Source organism: Sceloporus occidentalis, unplaced genomic scaffold (genome assembly GCF_023333645.1).
Source record: "Sceloporus occidentalis isolate IW3139 unplaced genomic scaffold, rSceOcc1.0.p SCAF_6, whole genome shotgun sequence".
Classification (NCBI taxonomy): domain Eukaryota; kingdom Metazoa; phylum Chordata; class Lepidosauria; order Squamata; family Phrynosomatidae; genus Sceloporus; species Sceloporus occidentalis.
In genome coordinates, this window is record NW_028316986.1 from 75210425 (window position 1) to 75232029 (window position 21605).

General features: G+C 39.0%; 1 protein-coding gene across 2 annotated transcripts in view; it reads left to right on the plus strand.

Annotated features, from left to right (window-relative positions):
- PRKN (parkin RBR E3 ubiquitin protein ligase) overlaps nucleotides 1-21605 on the plus strand; it is a 938258-nt gene that overhangs the window by 636671 nt on the left and 279982 nt on the right. The window lies entirely within an intron of this gene.

Here is a 21605-nt window from a genome sequence, read left to right on the forward strand (position 1 = left end):
TAATTCTCCAATACTGACCTTTGTTTTGGGGTTTTAAAACTGAGGTCATATTTAATAAGTACAATTTGGGATTCATAGGGAATTTTATTCCAAATATTTGCTGATTTGACTCATGTACTACCTTCCAAAAATTTTGGTATTACCTCACAATGCCACCAAATATGAAAAACGGTTCCCTTTTCACCATCACATCTCCAGCATTTACCCTGTGTTGATTTGTATATATTTTTTTAAATTTCCATGGGGTATAACACCATCTATTCAATATTTTCATATGGTTTTCTTTTAAATCCTGTGCAACCGTAAATTTGTTTGTTCTATTCCAAGCATTTTGCCATTCCTCAATTTCAATTTTGCATCCCAAGCCACGCGGGAAAAAGAGTTCAGCAGAAATTGACATGAGAAATCTTTCCATCCCTACTCATAGTTTTTGTTGTCACTGTTGTATGATGAGAGTTATAATTCATTCTTTCAAAAACAGGGATAGACATGTGAACCACACTTATGCCAGTGCCCGAAATGGAAAATGGTTTTTCAATTAGAAAATGGCAAAGCTTCGATTTACAGTAATTGTTTAAGTGTTTAATTAAATGGCGTACTCCATTTAAAGGTCACAGCAAATTGAGTTTTTCTAGAGAATAGTGCCTTGGAATGTTTATGGAAACAACTATTGATGTGACTGACTTAAAAGATTAAAAAAGGAAGCAAAGCAGACTGTGTTTATCATTCATGCCAAAGGTAGGCCTCACTTGTGCTTAAGAGATAGGCAACTTGGCTTCGTATTTTGAATAAGTACTTTATCTTTTTACTCATAAATGCCTCAGCTCTTATAGTCTTAGAATTAAAACAGGGCTTAACATCCTACACACACACTATCTATCTATCTATCTATCTATCTATCTATCTATCTATCTATCTATGCCAGGGAAATAATTGCCAGGCAAATAATTGGCAAATCAGCTTAGAGTTTTTGATATTTCATGACAATTATTTGCCTGGCACACACACACACACACACACACACACACACACACACACACGCCAGGCAAATAATTGTCATGAAATATCAAAAACTCCACAATTGATTTGAAAACATTTCTTTTAAAAAGGAAGGTGCTTGCTTTTCTGTATGTTGGTGTGATTTTCTCCAGAAATCATGGAAGTGAGAAATGGTGCCTTTTTTTGCATGGGATTGGGGAAGAACTGATGTTTCATAGTCCTTCTAAATCTTGGGCTTCCAGTTTTGTAGCAATTATATTGAATAGAACAGAAAAGGTTTATAATGGTGAACCCAACTAAGAAGACTCTAGGAAAAGTTCTGGAGAAGACTCCAGGAAAGGGAGCATTTGGTTCTGGTTACTTCTTTGCTAGTAATGCCAGTACAAGTTGATGTAAACTTCTTTTAGTGTAAGATTATGATAATTTCTGCTTGTGGAAGCAAGAGAGCTTTCTATGTGAGCTTTTCAAGTTTCCTTTTATGAGTATGAGATAGAGTAGGTTTGTGGCCTTGTTATAGCTTTATATGTTTTCCCCCTTGTATTTTGAAGCAATGCATTTTGAATATGAGTACTGAATGACATTATTTTCCATCTGTCCATGGAGGAGAATGCACTCAACATTATTATTAGCACTTCTTTGCATAATGATATAAGCCTCATGAATGTAAAATATTTACCCCTTTAAAATGTTTGTCATACATTGTGCTAGATATAAAAGCTTTAAAATACAGTGGGGACCTTGGTATCTGATGGGGTTTCATTCTCCCCATGGATACCAAAATCCACAGATGCTCAATTCCCATTAAATACAATGGTGTAGTGAAATGGTGTCCTTTTATATAAAATAGAAAAATCAAGGTTTGCCTTTTTTGGAAATTATATATTTTTGGAATATTTTCAAGCCATAGATGGATAATGAATCCATGGATATGGAGGGACAATTGTAGTTTTCAAATATCAAATTTTGGGTACATCTACATTGTAGAAATAATGCAGTTTGACACCACTTTAAATGCCATCCTATCGAATACTGGGATATGTAGTTTTACAAAGTATTTGGCCTTCTCTACCAATGAGTGGTGGTGCATCACAAAACTACAAATCCCAGGATCCGGTAGGGTGTCATGACAGTTAAGGTGGTGACAAACTGCATTATTACTATAGTGTAGATGCACTCAAAGATCACGTTTCGGTTCTTTATAGTAAAATTCTAGACAGAGCATGAACTATGGCTCTCAGAATCTCTCAGCCAGCATGGTCACAGTCTGGAGTTGTAGTCCCCAATATAACATTTCCAAACAATGATACTAGGATGCTCATATCTATGAACATGTCTAAGATCAGTGGTGCGAATCATGTGACTCTCCAGATGTTGTTAGATTGCGACTTGCAGAATTCCTCACAATTGTCTGTACTGACCAGACCTACTGGGAGATGGAGTCCAACCACAGCTGGAAGGCTTTACATTGCCCATCCCAATTTGCATGATATTGAATACCATACCAAGAAGAATCTCCTTAAAGTCCCAATTGTCCCAACTGCAGTAGACCCACCAGACTGGTTAAAACTTGTTAAATTAACACTTTTATGAATTCAGTTGGTAAAAGGGTCAGGTCTAATTTGCTTTACATCAGTAACAAGAACAAAACTCTAGTTGGTAGTATAGGACTCCATATACCTTACATCTGTTTCATACTTTTAAAATGTAATTATTATATTTACTGGTAAAATAATGCTATTGATTACCTGAGTAGGAAAATGTAAGCCATAGTCTGCAGAAAGCTTTTTCCTGATCAAGTTCTTCTGGTGTGAATGGGGACATGTGGAGCACATGTCATTATTCAGAATCTAGACACTAGCCTCATAGTGCTTAATAGAACTCTTTTCCAACTACTCAGTCTTCTTTTTATTTTGCACACCATTTCTGGATATACTACTGCATAAATAATGACCAATGGTGTTGTTTATAGTAGTCCTGTGATCAAATAGCCATTTTCCTTTTGGGGAGCTTTAAAAAATGATATTTAGGCAGGCTATGATGAGGCACATTTTTTTTTTTTTTGGATACCAACATTTTCCAACCCTAGCTTCTTCCATCATCAGTTACTTTGGCAGGATATAGACCGCCCATTTGGGGCGGCCTGCACCCGCCCCTTTCCCCAATGGATCGGGGCCTGAGCAGCCACAGTGGCAGCCTCAGAGTCCCGGATCCACCGCTTCTCCAGGCCTTAGGGAAGTAGCAAAATGCCGCTTTCCCATGGCCTGGAAAGGGGTGTCCTTGGGGCTTCATGCCCCAAGGACACCCCTACAACAGCGGGGAAAGAGAAAGGGGCCACTCGGCCCCTTTCTCTTCTGCATCACTGGAGCAGCAGTTTAAAGGCTGCACCAGCGATGCATAGGGCAAAAAGGAGCTCCATTTCGGAGCTCCTTCCCACGATGCTGAAAGGGCGCCCCAAGTGCCCTGCAGTGTCACGGGGACGTCACTCCCACATTGCGCCATTTAGAGGCGGTGCCCATGTACACAGGGCACTGCCATTATACCACCCCAGTTATGTGCTAGGGTTAGGGAGTGTCTGTAAAGGACGCTCCAAGGCAACCCTAACATGTATCCAGGCCGGCGCAAAGCACCGGTCTGGATCCCATCTTCGTTTCCTTTCCTCATCAATCACGTGGATGATCACAACTGACCATTTCTGTGGTGCTTTTTGTCTATTAAGGGTTTTGTTAAAACCAGTTCCAGTTTTCTGCCCACCACAGGGATAATAGCAACAAGAAGAACAACTTCCATTAAGATTTTAAATTTGGCAGGATTCTGCAGTCCTGATGAAAACCATCCTCACATGCCTACTATTCAGAACATTTAGAAATTCAGCATTGCATATTGTTTAACTGTAACAAATATCAAAGAATTGGGCAATCTGCAATTTTCACATATCTCATTGAAAAATAAACAAAAATAATGTTTTTCTAGTGTTAATGGTTTACAAGTTTCTCCCCATTTTGGGGTGAAACTGGAAATAAATTTCGATTTCAGATTACAAGTCACATAACTGCCAGGACACAATTCTCTTGAATGTATGATGTTGTAGATCAGTGGTCCCCCCAGCTGTGCTCTTTAAGGGATTTTGGACTTCAGCTCCCAGAATCCCAGACCAACATGGCTGAGGCATCTGGGAGCTGAAGTTGAAAATCTCTTAAAGGGCACAGTTTGGGGACCACTGTTGTAGATGAACATACAGAGACTTCTGCTGGATTGTACTGGAAGCCTCTCTGGTCCAGCTGAATGGAAAGTTCACAAAGTAAAACAGAAGCACAATATTCTTCCTCATGATTTTCCTAGCAACTGGTATTAAAAGATTGAAGGTAATAAATAGTTGTCATGATGACAAGCCACAAAATTTGTCTAATCATCTTTTGGAACCATCTTCATTGATACCATCACTACACCTTCTAGTAGCAAATTACATAGTTTAACTATGCACTTCTCAAAGAGGTACTTCCATTTGGCTGTCCTCAAACTCTTACTATTCAGTGTGAAGTCGAAGGCTTTTATGGCTGGCATCCATAGTTTTTTGTGGGTTTTTCGGGCTATCTAGCAGAGCTTCACTGGATGGTGCATTATTATAAGACAGGGAGAAAAACTTCTTTCTCTCAGTTCACCTTCTTCACACCAGGGATAATTTGATACATATACTATGTTACCCCCTTATTGTTTTCCAATCTATTTTTTAAAAAGAACTTTTCTGTATAGGAGAATTTCTCCAGCAACTTGGAACATTTACAGCTAAGAGTCTAATGTCACTATAATATTATATCTAGTGTAAACCTTCATGACTGCACCTCTCTTCATCAATTGGCACTTCATTAAAATTTGTGTCAAATACAATTTTTTAGTCTTTAGGATGCCAGTGTACTCTGATCCCATTTTGTTTGCTCTTTTCTGCATCTTTTCAAACTCTATGGCCCGTTACAGACCGCCCAAAAGGGGCGGTCTTGGGCTGCTGCCGGTTGCAGCGTGGAGGAGCCGCAGCAGCCAAACCGCGTGACTCCTCCGCACTGCAAAAAAGGAGTGCAGAAATCGCACTCCTTCCAGCAACCCGGAAGAGCCGCCGCAAGTGCCAAAGTGTGCACTCGCGACAGCTCTTCCGGGTTTAGATGTCCGGACGCTGCACGTCCGTTACGTCAAGATGGCTGCGCCCATCTGTATAGGGCGCCGCCATCTTGCTGTACGGAATACACGCGAGGGGCAAGGCGCGTCCGGAAGCGCCGCCCCTCACGCGTATTCCTGGCGCAACGACGGCGCCGCTTAGGCCCGTCTGTAAGTCGCCTATGATATCTTTTCTGATGTAATCAAAACTGCATAAAGCATCCAAAGGTGGACACATCTGATAGTGCATGTAATGGAGGCATGGAAAAAATAGGAATGCCTTTGATGACATGTCTACTTACATTATTATAATTTGAATGAAACTTCCCACTCACAAAAAAGACGCACCATCCCCCAAGACAGAGGACCAGTTTTTACCCTCCGCTGTTTTGTATCCAAAGTGTTAAGAGAAGCCCAGTATTTTCTGTTTCCTTTGCAGCTCTGTCATGTCTGATGCTAACATTCCAGCTACTTTGATTAGTAATATGGTATAGGAAGCAAGTAATGATTCTTGTCTGAAATGCTCTGTAATAGTTTTTCCAAATTACACTGAAGTGATTTTTCCTGCCTTCAATCCCCAAGAAACCTTGCAGATACTATAACGGGCAGTGTATTTCATGATTATTAAATGTTATTTTGTTTCAGAAGTATAGGATTAGGTGTAATTTATTCCTCGTAGATCCTGTCGGACATGACCCTGACTTATTCCTAATCAACAGTCAAGGGCTTTTAGTTATTAACAGCATATTCTACAGCTATTATCTGTCATTTAGAATGAAGAATTCAGTACAATTGAAGAGATTGGAGGCTCTTTGTGTCCTTTATTGCTTTTTCACTGTATAAAAATGAACATTTTGTGTCTCGGGCTGCAAATATTCTGACACGGTTGTGATCCTGAGCACTGTGTTTTATAGGATGCTCAAGGTAACAGCACTCAGATCTTTTTGCTTACTGTCTGTAAGGGTGTCCTTCAGAGAAATGCAAGGACCTTTAAAGTGATTTCCAAGCTTTCAGTCTTCCTCTATCAGCTGCTTAGTGCCTCAGGCTCATCTAACTGTGATATATGGTAAATATTTTCCCTGGCAGGGAAAATGCTCAGCGCTATTTCTGTACATTGATTGAACACATTAGGCTAATATTTATCCATTTGAAACCTGGAGATTTAGCAGTGCATCACTTAATAGCTAGGCACCGATTATACAAAGTAATTATACATGAGAATATCAAAGAATATTAAGCCTCTGGTGGAAGAATCATCATAAATGGTTTAATGGTGATTAAATCTGGGAAAGCTGGAGTTGTTCATGCTTCTTATTAAATTTAAATAGGCACATGATTCCCTTTGCATTACAAATAAATAGGAGTTCCAGCATCAATCCATCAGTTCAGTGACACATGGAACCCTGGAGGGTGGCCTCTTGATTCCTTGATAGAGTCAATTTTATATGTTGCTGATTTGTATGCTTCAGGTAAACCATTCTACATGTTGTTGTTTTAAAGTTTGGATAAAAATGATTGGAAAAAGGTTGACAACTTCCTTTCTATCTTTTCAAGAGATGCCTGCTTCAGCAATTACACCATCTTAATACTGCATTTTCATTGTAACTTTTCTACTTCAATAATATATGTGTGGTGGGGTGTTTATCTGTTGCACCAAAAACAACAAAAAGTTGTGGCAACTTCAATCGTAAAGACTAAAAAATAGTATTTGGCACAAACAGGATTTACTTGACACAAACATGTATGGACTTCAGCACACTTTGTCAGGTAGAACCATTTTCTTTCCAAAACTATCTCACTTTTCAAAAAATAATCAAGTTTTGTTTAAATCTTAGGTGCATGAACAAATGAAGAAATAAAAACTACACAAATAGTAAAACAAATATCAAAAATGTAACAGTTGGTAGCAAGATATACAAATATAACAGATAATATAAGTAGAGTTATCAATCAGGTAAACTTTTAACGCTGAGATAATGGTTACAATCATAGTTTTTTTTTCCTATAGAGATCCACATCAAGCTGGAGGAATATATACCTGTTTATTATCCTGTACAAATGTAAGAATAAGGACTTATTTATGCTAAAGATATACACTGGACTCACCCCACTCCCACTGCAGTCTGTCCAGACAATGTACAGCCACAACCATAGCAAAATGGTTATTTTAAGATGTTAACCTAGTTCTCTTAGCTGTTTAGACAGCTGAGTTGGGTCCAAAAAAACAAGAATGCTAGGAAAGGTTGGGGGGGATAGAAAGAGAGGAAAGCCAAATGCTAGATGGATGGACACTAAGAGGGTTGCGGGTATGACTTTGCAGGAACTACGTACAGCAGAGGAGGACAGGGAGTCTTGGAGATGACTCATCCACAGGATCGCCATGGGCTGAAATTGACTCAAGGGCAGTTAACAACAACAATAAATATGGGCTGGAGAGGAAACACCATACTGTCTGTCTCAGGTTGCAAAATATCATGGCATAACCTGCCACTCGCTCTTGTACTAAGTTCCTTGAATATCAGCCTTTTGGGTATGAATATGAATCCAGCATCCAATGACTTATACATAATTAATTCTCTTGTAAGCATTTAAGTTACAAATGGCAGCATCTATTGTTATTTATTGTCACTTTTAAATACCATATTACCTCCTCCTCTCCTTGTTCCCTCCTGCTGTATCCTCACAAATGTCCTGTGAGGTAGTTCAGTCTGAGAAAGTGTGTTTGGCCCAAGTCCAAAGAGGCCCTTGTTTCTGTTCCTGCATCTTCACTGGTGCATCTGGTGGGAAAACAGAAGAACCCTCTTAGTGGCTGCTCCAAGGCTCTGGAACTTTATTCCTTGAAAGGTTAGATAGGCACCCTTCTTGCTATCTTTCCATAGGCAGGTGAGAACCTTTTTTGTTGTTGTTGTTTGATTGTTTGTTTCTGAAGGTTTTTAAAGGTTGATTGATCAAGGGGAAGGGTCCTTGTATAATATGCTGTATTATCTATTTGTTTTCTTTTTAATGGCATGTTTTTAATTGGCTTTATTTTTATTGGTAGTTTTTAACTTCCACAAGAGGCAGATTTTTATCTTAGTGTATTTTAACTGTTGTAAACCACTTTGTCCTGAATTAGGGGAAAAGGAAGGAGAAGGAGGAGGAGGAGGAAGATAATCTCTCCCAATGACTATTGTGGCTCAGTGGGAAATGGAAGCTGGATCCCTTATGTTCCAATCTAGTCTCTAGCCACAACACTAAACTTATACTCAGTTTTGTGCGCTGCCCTTTATGTCTTTTTGGACAACTTCAGAATTAAAACTAGAATGAATGAAGTCTTCATTCCATACCTACTCTTTGTCCTCTTCTTTCCCACCTCTGAAACACAGCATACATGTTATTTATTACTTAGATGTGTTCCAGTTCATAAATTAATTACTTGACTATTTGATCTTGTTAGCTTTAATGTAGATGGAATGCCATTATCAAGTCACAATAGCTGGCTTGACATATGATAGAATAATTTTACCTCTACAATTAGTTACATTTCCCTTTTGTCCGTGAAGTTAATATTTAAACTGTAGTTCATGTTTGACAGGTGACTTTAAAACCAACTTGGTAAACTTGCCATTTTCTCTCTTTGTCACTCTCTATTTTATCAGTCCTACTGATACAACATGTAACCAATGTGATGAATACAGCTCCTGTAATTGGTGGCATGTTATCATTACTTATAAAATGTGGTGTGGATGTCAATGTACAACAAGGGCAAAAATTATACTTATATATCTAAAAAAATATGAAGTAGCTATGTACAGAGCACTGTAGAAATCCAATATTGATTAGTGCCGAGACTGACCTAAACATAGTTTTGTGTCCCTTTTGAGCAACTCTCACTCCTCCTCCAGGGTCCTGCCCTAGAATCTGAGATCCATAGGCTAAATGGTACAAAATATTATGGGAGAGGGGAGAAACCACAAAATTTATAAATTTTGCCAAATGTCGCAGCCATGAGATCTGCACCACAATTCACTCTAAAGGTGCGTATTGCAGAATAAATTACTGGTACGTGTTCAGATGTCAGTTTACTATGTTACTCAAACTGTGGGGAATTGGGGGGCCCACTGACAGTGACAGCACTTCCTTGGTATTTGGGGGGAATAATTAGCTCAAAAGGAGGCCTTTGAAACACACAAAACCAGTACAACCTGCAAGGTTAGCAGGAAGAACAGTGTGGAAGGCAAGAAAATGAGGGACCAGGAATTCCAAGGAATAATCATTACCAGTCCTGAAGGGAGGATACAACAGAAGATGGAGAGTGGCTCAGACAGAGTCTGAGAGCTACAAAGTGGGTGAGAAAGACCCTCTGTGCACACAGGACCTGTGGATAAACTGTGAGCGCAGACTGCGTGCAAGGAGGCTATTTCTGAGGTTGATATTTATAACTGATTTCATAGCCTTGAGAGGAACTTGGTGCTATCCTCCAATGTAGCAAAGGCCTGATGGATTTCCTATGGAATCAACAAAAAGACTCCAGAATGACTGATGGCTTTATCTCCAGAGTGACAAAACACTGATCAGATTTGCGACATCCCCTGGATAATCAGATAGGAAGGGTGAATAGGGACACAGCCTTAACTGCTTTGCGATAGGGGACTCACTCCATCCCCATTGCAAGAGGATGTGCGGAAAGCTTGTGAGAGGATGCAATGATCAGCAAATCCATTCTGCATTTATCGTAATATTACATAGGCCTTCCACATGTCCTTGGGTTGGTGTGCCTTTCCCACCTGAAACTTCTTAGTTTTCTCAAGGTCACCATGACTACTCAAAAATATGCCTGACTCTCGATATCAAACATGAAAATATGAAATTCCATATTCAGCGAGAAGGGTGTAGGGTATGCTAACAACCATTAGCAGTGCATAATAGAACAAAGGCCATTGGGTAGCCTCCATGCTTTCGTACCATTTCATGAAAGAGGGGAGAGGTAATTCTGACAGTAGCAGTCTTCCTGGTGTAGCTCTGTCTCTTTAGTCCATTTTGAGAAATCATCATAATTGTGCCATGGTACACCTGGCAAAGTCGAGGAAATAAAACTTAAAGGAAAAGGTCCATCTGTGCTTTAGCCCTGCAGTATGAGCATTCCTAAGAAGGGAAATTCTTCACACCACACATAAAATGCAAAATGTACTTTAAAGCAAAATTTTAATTACAGTTGTCACTACACAGCAAGAAAGCTGTCACCAGCCAGAGGCATGAAATCACATAATTTGACAATGACAGGTAGCAAGCCAGATGTAAGAGACTGTAAACAAATTCCCAGCCTGCAAGAACGCTGTTTTAATAGTTGGGTTTTTTTTAAAAAAAAAAACCAGACATACATACCTCTTCATTTTTAAAATTAAAGCAAGTTGGTAAATATTTTAAAAGTAAACTTTCCTAACCGATTAAGCAATATTATGTTACCATGGGGAGTTTATAGCTGAATTTAAGTTTTCAAGATTGTCTGTGCAACAATACAAATGATAGCACCTTCCAGCTGGAAGGACTGTCAAATACGTAGTAACCTACCAAACATTTAACTTTTATTTTTAAATAGATTTTATAGAGTAATTTTTGTTGTGATTTACAAATAGAGACATTCTTCCTCAGATTTTTAACTATGTAAGACTTTCTATTGACTAAATAGCAGCAATACTTATAACATTAGAAAAGTAAGGTTACTGTGGCTGAGATCCATTTGAAAAGCTCCCCACTACAATTAGTAAAAAAAAACACCTTTCTCCTGCAAGCCCCAATGCCTGAAAAAACTGGCTGCATAGGGCTGGAAATCCCTCTAGAGGAAGGTTTTAGTATATTCAAAGGCTAAAAGACAGAGAGTGTTACCAGTTCTGGGTTCTGGCAGTGGGATCCAGCTTAAACATCCAGTTGATTCTTGCCAATAAAATTAGTTATATTTTATTTAGTATTTATCTGATGTTTTTTTTTAATTTAAACTAAATTATAGGTGAAACTAAAAGAACCCATACAAAACAATAAAAACATCATACAATAAATAAGGAAACAATGCCTCACAATGATACAGTCACATACTTGCAATTCAGTGTAAATAAAAGCCATTGGGTCATATTTGAAATGGAAATAAAATGGTTTTGAAGGGTTGTGGTAGTCTAATAGTATTAAAAGCTAAACTACCCACCGCAATGAAACCACATGTAAAGTTAGATTGATGTGCCTCCAGACAACAAAATACCATGGGAAAGGACTGCTCTTCAAAGAAAGAAAAAGGGTCAGGTAAACACGATTCACCTTTCCCATGTTCACTGTATTATTCATTGGCATGCCTCATCCCATCTGCTTCTTTTTTATTTGTTGGCATACTTCATCCCATCTCCAATCCTTGGAGAGGTAAAAGCCACCACATGTATCTTGAACCCTTGTCCTTCTTGGCTTATTAAACAGGCCAGAGGAGGACTGGCTGAGTGGGTAAAAGAGGTACTCAGTGCCTACCTACAACAAGGCAGAGTTCCATCTTGCCTAAAGAAGGCAGTTGTGAGCTTCTGTTAAAAAAAGCCATCCCTGAATCCCACAATAATGAATAATTACCAGCCAGTATCCAACCTCCCATTTTTGGGTTAGGTATTAGAATGTGAGGTGGCTTCCCAACTCCAGGAGTTTCTGGATGAAACAGATTATCTAGAAACATTTCATTCTGGTTTCAGGCCTGGCTATGGAACAGAGATATCCTTGGTCGCCTTGGTGGATGATCTACGCAGGGAACTGGACAGGGGGAGTGCGTCCCTGTTGGTTCTCCTCAACCTCTCAGTGGCTTTTAATATCACCGACCATAGTATCCTTCTGGACCGCCTGTCTAGGATGGGACTTGGGGGTACGGTTGTACAGTGGCTCCATTCCCTCTTGGAGGGGCAAAACCAGAAGGAGGAGCCATTGGCTTGTGGGGTCCCTAAGGGTTCTGTGTTGTCCTCTCTGTTGTTTAACATATACATGAAGCTGCTGGGAGAAATCACCCAGAGTTTTGAAGTGTGGTGTCATCAATATGCCAGTGACACTCAACTCTACTACTCCTTTACACCTCAGTCCAACAAGGCTATCCTGCTCCTAACCAGTGTCTGTCATCAGTAATGGAGGGGATGAACGCAAACAAGTTGAAACTTAATCCAGATAAGTCAGAGGTGGTCTTGGTCAGTCAGAAGGCAGATCAGGGAATAGGGATCCAGCCTGTGTTAAATGGGGTCACACTCCCTCTGAAGATGCAGCTCGCAGTTTGGGGGTACTCCTGTACTCAGCTTTTAACCTGGAGGCCCAGGTCTCTGCAGTGACCAGGAGTGCTTTTGCACATTTAAAACTTGTGCGCCAACTGCACCCGTTCCTTGAGACACCGGATCTGGCCTCAGTGGTACATACCTTGGTTATATAACGTTTGAACTACTGTAATGCACTCTACATGGGGCTGCCTTTGAAGAGTGTTCAGAAACTTCAGCTGGTCCAAAGAGCTGCAGCCAGGCTGCTAACAGGGACAGGTTATAGAGATCACACAATGCCCCTATTGGAACAGCTCCACTGGCTGCCAGTCTGTTTCCAGGCACAATTCAGAGTGCTGGTGATGACCTATAAAGCCCTATATGGCTCAGGTCCAGGCTATTTGGCAGACTGTATCTCCCTATAAGAGCCACCCCGGGCTCTGAGATCCTCAGGGGAGGCCCTTCTCTCCATCCCACTACCATCACAAGTATGGATCGTGGGAACATGAAAGAGGGCCTTTTTCGTGGCTGCCCCTAAACTCTGGAACTCCCTGCCCAGGGAGATCAGAATGGCCCCTATCTTGTTATCCTTCTACCAGCAGGCTAAGACCTTTGTTTAGACAGGCTTTTAAAACAGAACGTTTTTAAGGCATGTGATGGGGTGTTGTTATATTGTTTTAATGTATTTTAAGCATTGTAATCTTTCTAAACTTGATTTTAGCTTTGAATTTAATTATTGTAGTATTTTAATTCTGTTTTAATATACTATTTTTGTATGTTTAACTGTATGGTATTTTCTTAATGTTGTAAGCCACCCCGAGTTCCAGCCTTGGGAAAAGGGTGGGATATAATAATAATAATAATAATAATAATAATAATAATAATAATAATAATTCTACTTGCCAGTGTTGTTCAATTATCTTTCCTTAGAAAAATCAGTCTGTGGTGGTGGGGAGGGGACAGGGACAAAGGAATTGAGGGTTGGGGGGGGATTTCTGGCAGAGAAAAGAAGATGTTGTGTCTCCAGATGGCATGTATTCTGCTTGAGAGTGTTTTGGCAGCCTTCTAGTGAAAGGCTGTAATATATGAAGCAGTCTTCAGAGAATGGACAGTGAGCTATAGAGTAAGTCATCATCATTTGGTGCTTCTTCTTGAGCAATTGCATGGAGTTGTCTGCTCAGTCTGTCATGTTGGATTCAAGATGCAGGAACCAAAATTGCCATTTACACAAAAGTCTACCCTAATGACTAGTCATTAAAAATGCTTTCCAAAATAAGATGAAAATGCCAGTTATTTTGTTAGCACACTAGGCTATTGAGTGCTGAATGCTTCCATTTTCTCAAAGTCCTCTGATTTCTAGTGATGAATTTTTCATTTCCATATAGCTTTTAAAACCAAAGTTAATCATCTGAATGCATATATAGGGATACAGTATAAATGACGGATGGCCCTTCTGCTTACAGAAAGAATTCATTTTTCATGGCTTAATTGTAAATGCCTGACATGATGTGGTGTTGGGGCGGGATATGAAATCTGTTATGGGTTATGTCATTGCAGCATAGATTGCATAGGATAGTATTTATGTGACCTAAAGTACAGCTTTATGAAATGATCAAATCTTTGTTGTTGTTTTAAAAGAGTCAGCAGTTTAGCTAAATGCAAAGCCAGTACAATAAATTTCATCATGTTTGTTATCATCACTGTCTTGAATATTTGGCATTTTAAGAGCAACTTGGTAGAGCCAGTGTGATGTACTGGTTTGAATGTTGGACTTTGGAGACCAGGGTTCAAACCTGCTCAGCCACGGAAATCTACTGGGTGATCTTGGGCAAGTCGCATTCTCTCAGCCTCAGAGGAAGGCAAAAGTGAACAAACCTTGCCAAAGAAACCCTGTGATAGGTTTTCTTTAGGCTCATGATAAGTCAGAAGTGACATGAAAGCATAAAACAACAACAATAGCAACAACAACAATAACATCAACTTGGAAGACTTTGATGACATGAAGCTTCTTCAAAACATGAAATGCATTGTGTTTATGAGAAGTGTGCAGAGTACAATGTGAATTACTAAATTACTCATGCTTGATTCGACATACTGTTATCATCTGTGAGAGTTCTCACCTTCATGGTGAAAATACTTGTTGGCATTGAGTGTCTTCAAGTTGTTTCTGACTTCTGGCAAACCTATCATAGAAAAGGTTTGCCTTTGCTTTCGTCTGATGCTGAGAGAGTGTGACTTGCCCAAGATCACCCATTAGGTTTCCATGGCTAAGTGGGGATTGAAACGCTGGTCTCCTGGAGCACTAGTCCAACACTTAAACTAGTGTACACTTAAGCCACTTCGTGTCCAGCATTTAAACAACTTCTCATGCTGTCCATGAGAATAAAAGGAACATTTTCACCCCATTAAATTTTCTAGAATTTGGACAAAATATCTCTTTGTAAAGCTAGTGTCTTGTCTCTTTGTGGGACAAAGTGTACAAATGTGCACAGACAGAGGAGAGGACATAAAGAATGACTGTTTGATGAAGAAGACACAACCAACCATTCAAATGTTCCTAATGTTTAAAAGTCCTTGCAACAAGTCATCAGCTGTTATAGTTTAGCTACACAGTTGACAAAATTTATAATTTGTAGAATTTGTGCAAAAAAATTCCTTTCAAATGCAAGCATTCTCTCAAGACTTACAGAAAACATCTTGATCTCTCACTCGTGGCGATATAGATTTTGCAGTTTCTTGTTCTTGGATGTGAAAATGGGGAGAGCCAGAACTTATATCCCTAGAAAAGGAACTATTGTATGTACTAGTTGTAAGTAGCTATTGCGCAGATGCAAGCCTAGCTGGAAGCACCCTTTGGCAGAACTAATTTGTTCTATCAGAGAATGGGTGCTATGGCAGTATTGTTTCTTGACTTGTGAGTCCTCAGCTTAGGGATAACACATCATAATGTGAACATCCTTTGGAAAGAAAGGGACATCTGTATTTTGCTCTTTAATTGGTTCTGACAACAACAGTAGCTGTCTCAGAGTTCTAATTCTCTAACATTAACTAGTTTAATGAGTATTATAAAATTAATTGCATTTTTCCTATTCCTAAACCAATTTTGGGGGAAATGGCAGAACATAAATGCTGGTGATGAACATGATGTTTATTTAGCATAGGGGTGGGAATCATGTGGTGCTCCTGAGGTTATTGGAATGTATCTCCCATCATTCCTCATCACTGACTCTGTTGGGCTAGAGTTGCTGGGAGTTACATCCGCACTGCCCCGTATAGAGGCGGCCCGGCTGTGACATCCTCATGGCGGCAGCCGTCTGGAACGGCCGCCATCGTTTTTTACGTGAGGAGCGCGTATTAGGGTTAGGGAGGTGCGGAAGCACTGCACCTCTCTAACCCTAGTACTTTAATGGTGGTGTGTAACCCGCCAAAGGTATCTTGTTGCATCTTTGGTACTAAATGAGTGAAAGAAGTTGTAGCATAAGCTTTTGTACATTTGGTTTACTTCCTTAGATGCATGGAGTGAACTGATGCCCAGGAAGGGATTTATAGAAGCACTCAAAGTTACTACAAGATCCCTTTCCATATAAAGGTTCTTTCTGGGCACCAGTTCACTCCATGCATCTGAGCAAGTAGACCAAGTCTTTAAAATCTTATGCTGCAATTTCTTTTACTCAGTTAGTCTCAAAGGTGCTACAAGAACCCTTTGCAAACTGATATTCCAGACTAACATGTCCATATTTCTGAAATATTCAGCATAATTGTCTCTTCTTATTTGGCACCGTTTAAGTGATATTTTGCTTTTAAAATGTAAGAAGGTAAAAAATAGTAACAAAAATTGAAATGACATTATTACAGATTAAACTATCATAAAACATAATAGTCAAACTCTTAATGTTGTTGAAACTATAATTGTTTTAAAAAATGAAACATTGTTAAAATTTATATTTTTTAAAAAATTATGGATAATGAAGTAAATGTTGTTAAATTAATTCCAAACTCCATTTTGTCAATTAATGCAAGAAGTTTGCTTGGATTTATTACATTGTGGGAACAGCAGAACACTCCAATACACTGCAGTACCTAACTAGGAACAGTTCATTTTTACAAACTATCTGAAATACATAGAACAAAACATACCTTATATCCAAGTTTCACTTTTGTTGCTAGCTCTTCCCATAACTTAGGTAGGAGCAGAGAGCCAACATGACATAGTGGTTTGAGTGTTGGACTATGACTCTGGGGACCAGGATTTGATTCCCAGTTCATCCATGAAACCCACTGGTTGACCTTGGGCAAGTTACATGCTCTCAACCTCAGGGGAAGGCAATGGCAAACAACCTCTCAACAAATATTGCCAAGAAAACACTGTGATAGGTTCACATTGTGTTGGAAATTATTTGAAGGCACACACCACCACCATCAGTAATAACAGCAGCAAACTGCTTCCTAGGTTTTAAAAATGCTTATATTACTAAATCAAATGATGTAAAATTTCCTGAATTCAGTAGTACTGTTGTGAAGGATTTTGCTAGAACTGCTGCTGCTGCAACTTCTGCTGAAAAAGATATAGCAGGGCTCAATCTAGATATTCCTCATGAAGCAGCACTCTGAACGTAATATCAGCAGTACTAGTAGCCACAGTGAAGTGGTTCTAACCTTCCAAGCAATTGTATTAACATTGCAGCTGAGAAATTGCACTCCACTAAGCAAGAGCAAAACAAACACATTGGCACTTCAGCTACTAAAGTGAAATGGCTTTTTAAACATTTGCAACAGGCCTAGTAAAAATACATTATTACAAATCCCTTTTATAAGGATGCCTTTGTTTTGTTGTTGTTATCCACCCTCGAGTCAATCTTGACAAGTTAAATAGATAGGGTAATAAAATGCAGCCTTGCCTGACCACCTTGCCAATTGAAAACCATATTCTGTTTCTTCATATTTTGTACAAATTTTGTACTAATTGTATTAGTATTGTGTGCTAATTGTCCTGTGTACAAGTTACTCATCAGGGCAATCAAATGTTGTGACAACATTCCTTAAGTGATCCATAGTTTTTCATGATCTGTACAATCAAAGGCCTTGCAGTAAAGTACATCTGATTTTCTTTTGAAGGTCTTTGGTACACTTAATTATTCTATGTATGAGATCCATTTGCAAAGTACCCACCATCAGAGATACACTGGGAGTTTATAAGATACAGTATAGAGTCATTTTGTTAATGGCACCTCAAATGTGGAATTCTCTCCCCCAAGTTTTTTATTGATCCGCCTCCATCATCACCTTTAAGAGTCAGACAAAAATAGTTTCCTTCTGGCTTGCTAAACACTAATTTGTATCCAAGCTGCTATTCTTAACTGAAGGATTGTCATTTAATTCTTATCCCAGATGTTACTGCTATTCTTATTATTCTTGTTCATATTGTTTTATTGTATGTGATCACATTATACTGTCTGCTTCTTTAAGAACCTTGATTATAATTATAAAAGATAAACAAACCATGGCTGGTCACATGCAAAAAACATATCTGTCATTCTAGATTCTTGACCAAATGAAGGAAATGCCATGGATGCATTTAGCCTTCTCCAATGAGGGCTAAAATTGAGGAGGTGCTAGTGGTACATTCAGACCCAACCACCTCAGTAGCCCTTCCTCACTATTGTTTTCTAAAAATTAGAAAGAAAGAATGAGAGACAGAGAGAATAGATTTGTTGTTGTTGTTAACTACCTGACTCATGGCGATCCTGTGGATGAGACATCTCCAAGACGCCCTGCCCTCCACTGCTCTCTGCTTAGGTCCTGCAAATTCAGTCCTGTGACCTCCCTGATTGAGACTATCTATTTGGCATGCAGTCTTCCTCTCTTTCTACTACCTTCTACCTTACCTAGCATTATTGTCTTTCCTAATGAGTCATTCTTCTCATGATGTGGCCAAAGAGAGCTTCAGTTTGATCATCTTGACTTCCAGGGAAGGTTCAGGCTTGATCTGTCCAAGGACCCATTTGTTTGTCTTTTAGACTGTCCATGGTATCTTCAGAATGTTGGCTCTTCTCTGTGTACTGCAGGTCTACAGTGACAAAAACAAACAAAAACTAGGCCCAAACAAAGATGCCACTGTCTGTGGTGCTTGACCTTAACAGTAGCTCACACACATCAGAGTGCAGAAGCACAACCCAGTATGCAGTATTTGGCAACAAGGCACTGACCAACCTGAAATGAGGCACTGACACAGTTGACTTCTTCCGAAGTTCTTGTAGGCTTTTATCTTCCTGTTGCAATCTGTACAATTTATACAAAAAAAGCTCTGACTTCAGTCAACATACATTTATCTAATATATTTACAATCCAAACTAACACACCAACTCCTCTCCCAAATCCACTATCCTCAACCCACACCTGCTCTGGATTCCAGAGTCCTTATATACATAACTAACAACTAAGGACACCTGGTGTTGCTCACCATTTACAGCCATATAATTATTATATAACATCTTACAGCAGTGATCCCCAAACTGCTCTTTAAGGGATTTTGGACTTCAGCTCCCCGATTCCCAGAATATTGGCCAACATGGCTGAGGCTTCTGGGAGCTGAAGTCCAAAATCTCTTAAAGGGCACAGTTTAGGCACCACTGTCTTAAAGGGACATTTTACCCAACACAGCACTGTCCTTCAGCACCACATGTCAAATGAGTTCATTTTCTTCTTATATGCTTTTTTGCTGTCCAGCTCTCACATTTGTACATACTGATGAGGAATACAATGCCTTGAACAATTCTGACTTTAGTGCTCAGTTGTATATCTTTACTCTTCAGAATCGTGTCTAGTTCTTTCATAGCTGCCCTTCTCATTTCTAGTGATCTTCTTATTTCTTGACTGCAGTCAACATTCTGATCAATATTTGATCCCATGTATGGGAAATCTTTTAACTGTTTTGATTTCCTCATTGTCTAGGTTGAATTTATGTAGTATTGTATTCATTAGGAAGCATCTTTAATTTCATTAGGGGCTAGAAGATGCAGCTAAAATTGATATTTTTAATGATCTGGTGAGAAACCCAAGCTTTTTTTTTTTTTAAATTTCCCAGTACATCATGTTTTCATCCATTATTCACATTACTTTAATTCTATTACTTTCAAGTGAATTTTCACTGTGGCAAGCACAAGGTGATCTCAATTCCTATTCATTGTCGAAATAACTGTAGCATTTTAAGTACATTTTACTATGTCAAAAACCTTACAAATCATTGTAATCCTTTGTTTTCCCTAGATGATGAATATCCTTTGGAGAGACAAAGTGACTCCACCTTGCACTCAAGTCTAATGGCTTTTGAGATTCTAAATTAGCACATGCCATTTTAATGCATACTGTTGCATTCTACAGCATGTTCGTTGCATTAATCAAAATGTCCCCTTATTCCCATCAGTGAAGGGCATCATTTCATTTAGACACTTACTGGAATAGCCTCTTGAGGACCAGCTTGTGTAATGTTTTTATGTTTTGTCCTCTGCCCTGAAAAACTAGTTTCACAGGAACCTGTTACTTACAAAAACCTGTTATCCATCTTAGAAGTAGCAGGCAGAACAGTGAACACTTGTAACGCTTTTTGATTCCCATATACTCCATGGGCTCCATTTACTAGACATCCCAAAGATCTTAATGCTTTTGATTCTTCTTCAGTATAAGAGTAACATTTGACCCACCAACTTACTAAAAGAGATACTACAGAGAATATGCCAGAGAACATTTTTTTGCCATAATTCTTACTGATGCTTTTTATCCTATGGTAATTATATGGCTTGTTATAATAATTGGGGGCAAAATCTCCATACTTTTCTGCACCTGAGATTCTATAATACTATATTTTATTTATGCCTTGTCTTTCCATGAGTGGCAGGAGGGCAGCTAGCAACAATAAGGTGTCATTTATAAACACATTGGTAATATTTGCTGGGGGGGAGATAGCCAACAACCATCTATTCAGATTTATTTCATACTAAGAAAAAGTATTCTCAAAGGCTGGCAGCTTGTGAATAAGAATGCCTTTGCCAACAAAAAGTCATCAAATACTGTTCTAGTCTGAATTGATTGAGAGTTCTAGAGCTGGGAGCAACCACTGTGTAGACCCTCTCTTGTGTACCTGTCAGAGGTGCCCCCAATAAAGGCAGGGCAAAAATAAGGGCTCTTCCCAAATACCTAAAAACACAGACAGGCACTAATGAGAGAGAGCGTTACAAAGAGGGAAAAGGAATTATCTGGGACTTTTTCTCTCTCTTAATATAGAGAAGTTGAAGTGTGTGATCTCTTAGTTGTACTCCCAGGATGTGACCTTTTGGTGGTCTTGCCTATCTGATAATATCTGAGACAGTCATAACAATTTATGAATCCTCCATATTGCAAAGTCTTACGTGTCTTTCTGAGTGAATAGCTTTGGAATAAGGGTGTAATCTTCACTAATTTCATTCTAAGGATGCAATGAATAATTTCAGCAGTTTTCTTCCCATTCTCCAAAAGTTATGCTCAGGAATATTCACAATTCAGAACAAAATTTGTACATCATATTATTTTCACAGAAAGCAACATTTTCTTCTCAGAGAGCAGCTTTTTCAGAAAATACTATTTTGTGTCCAGCAATTGCTGTAGTAGTTGAGGTGGTATTCTACAAAAAACTTGTATATGGGGGCTTTTTGACACAGAAAACAATGTGTGAATTTTAAACAAAATAATTTTCAAATTGCAAATGTTCTTAGGATCCAGGATCCTACTCATCAGGATTACCCAACATGTGAGAAACACACATTTAAAACCATTTTAAAAATATTTTAAAAATATTTATTTCATCCCTACTTTGGAACTGAGCTGGAAAAAGAAGCAAGATTGCTTGCTTTTTATTACTTTCAATACCAGTTGAGTGTTGAATAGGACTAATACACTCATATCATGCAGACTTCAACCATTCCTTTCTGAGAAAGTTTAGAGTAAATCAGAAAAGGTGTGGTTTCCCCACCCCATCTTCTAACTGAGGAATTGGAGGGTGTTTTTTTTAAACCTTATACTTGTCAGTCTATAGTTACCTAGAGCTTCTTTGAGTTTACCATTTTGGTCAGCTGGGGGCCCAAACAGACAGGCCGAAATAAAGCTGCTTCAAGCCACTTTGGAGGTATGCTGTGCTCCTGTCCTTAGGACTGGAGTATGGCTTTGGCATGACTTCCAGCCACTTAG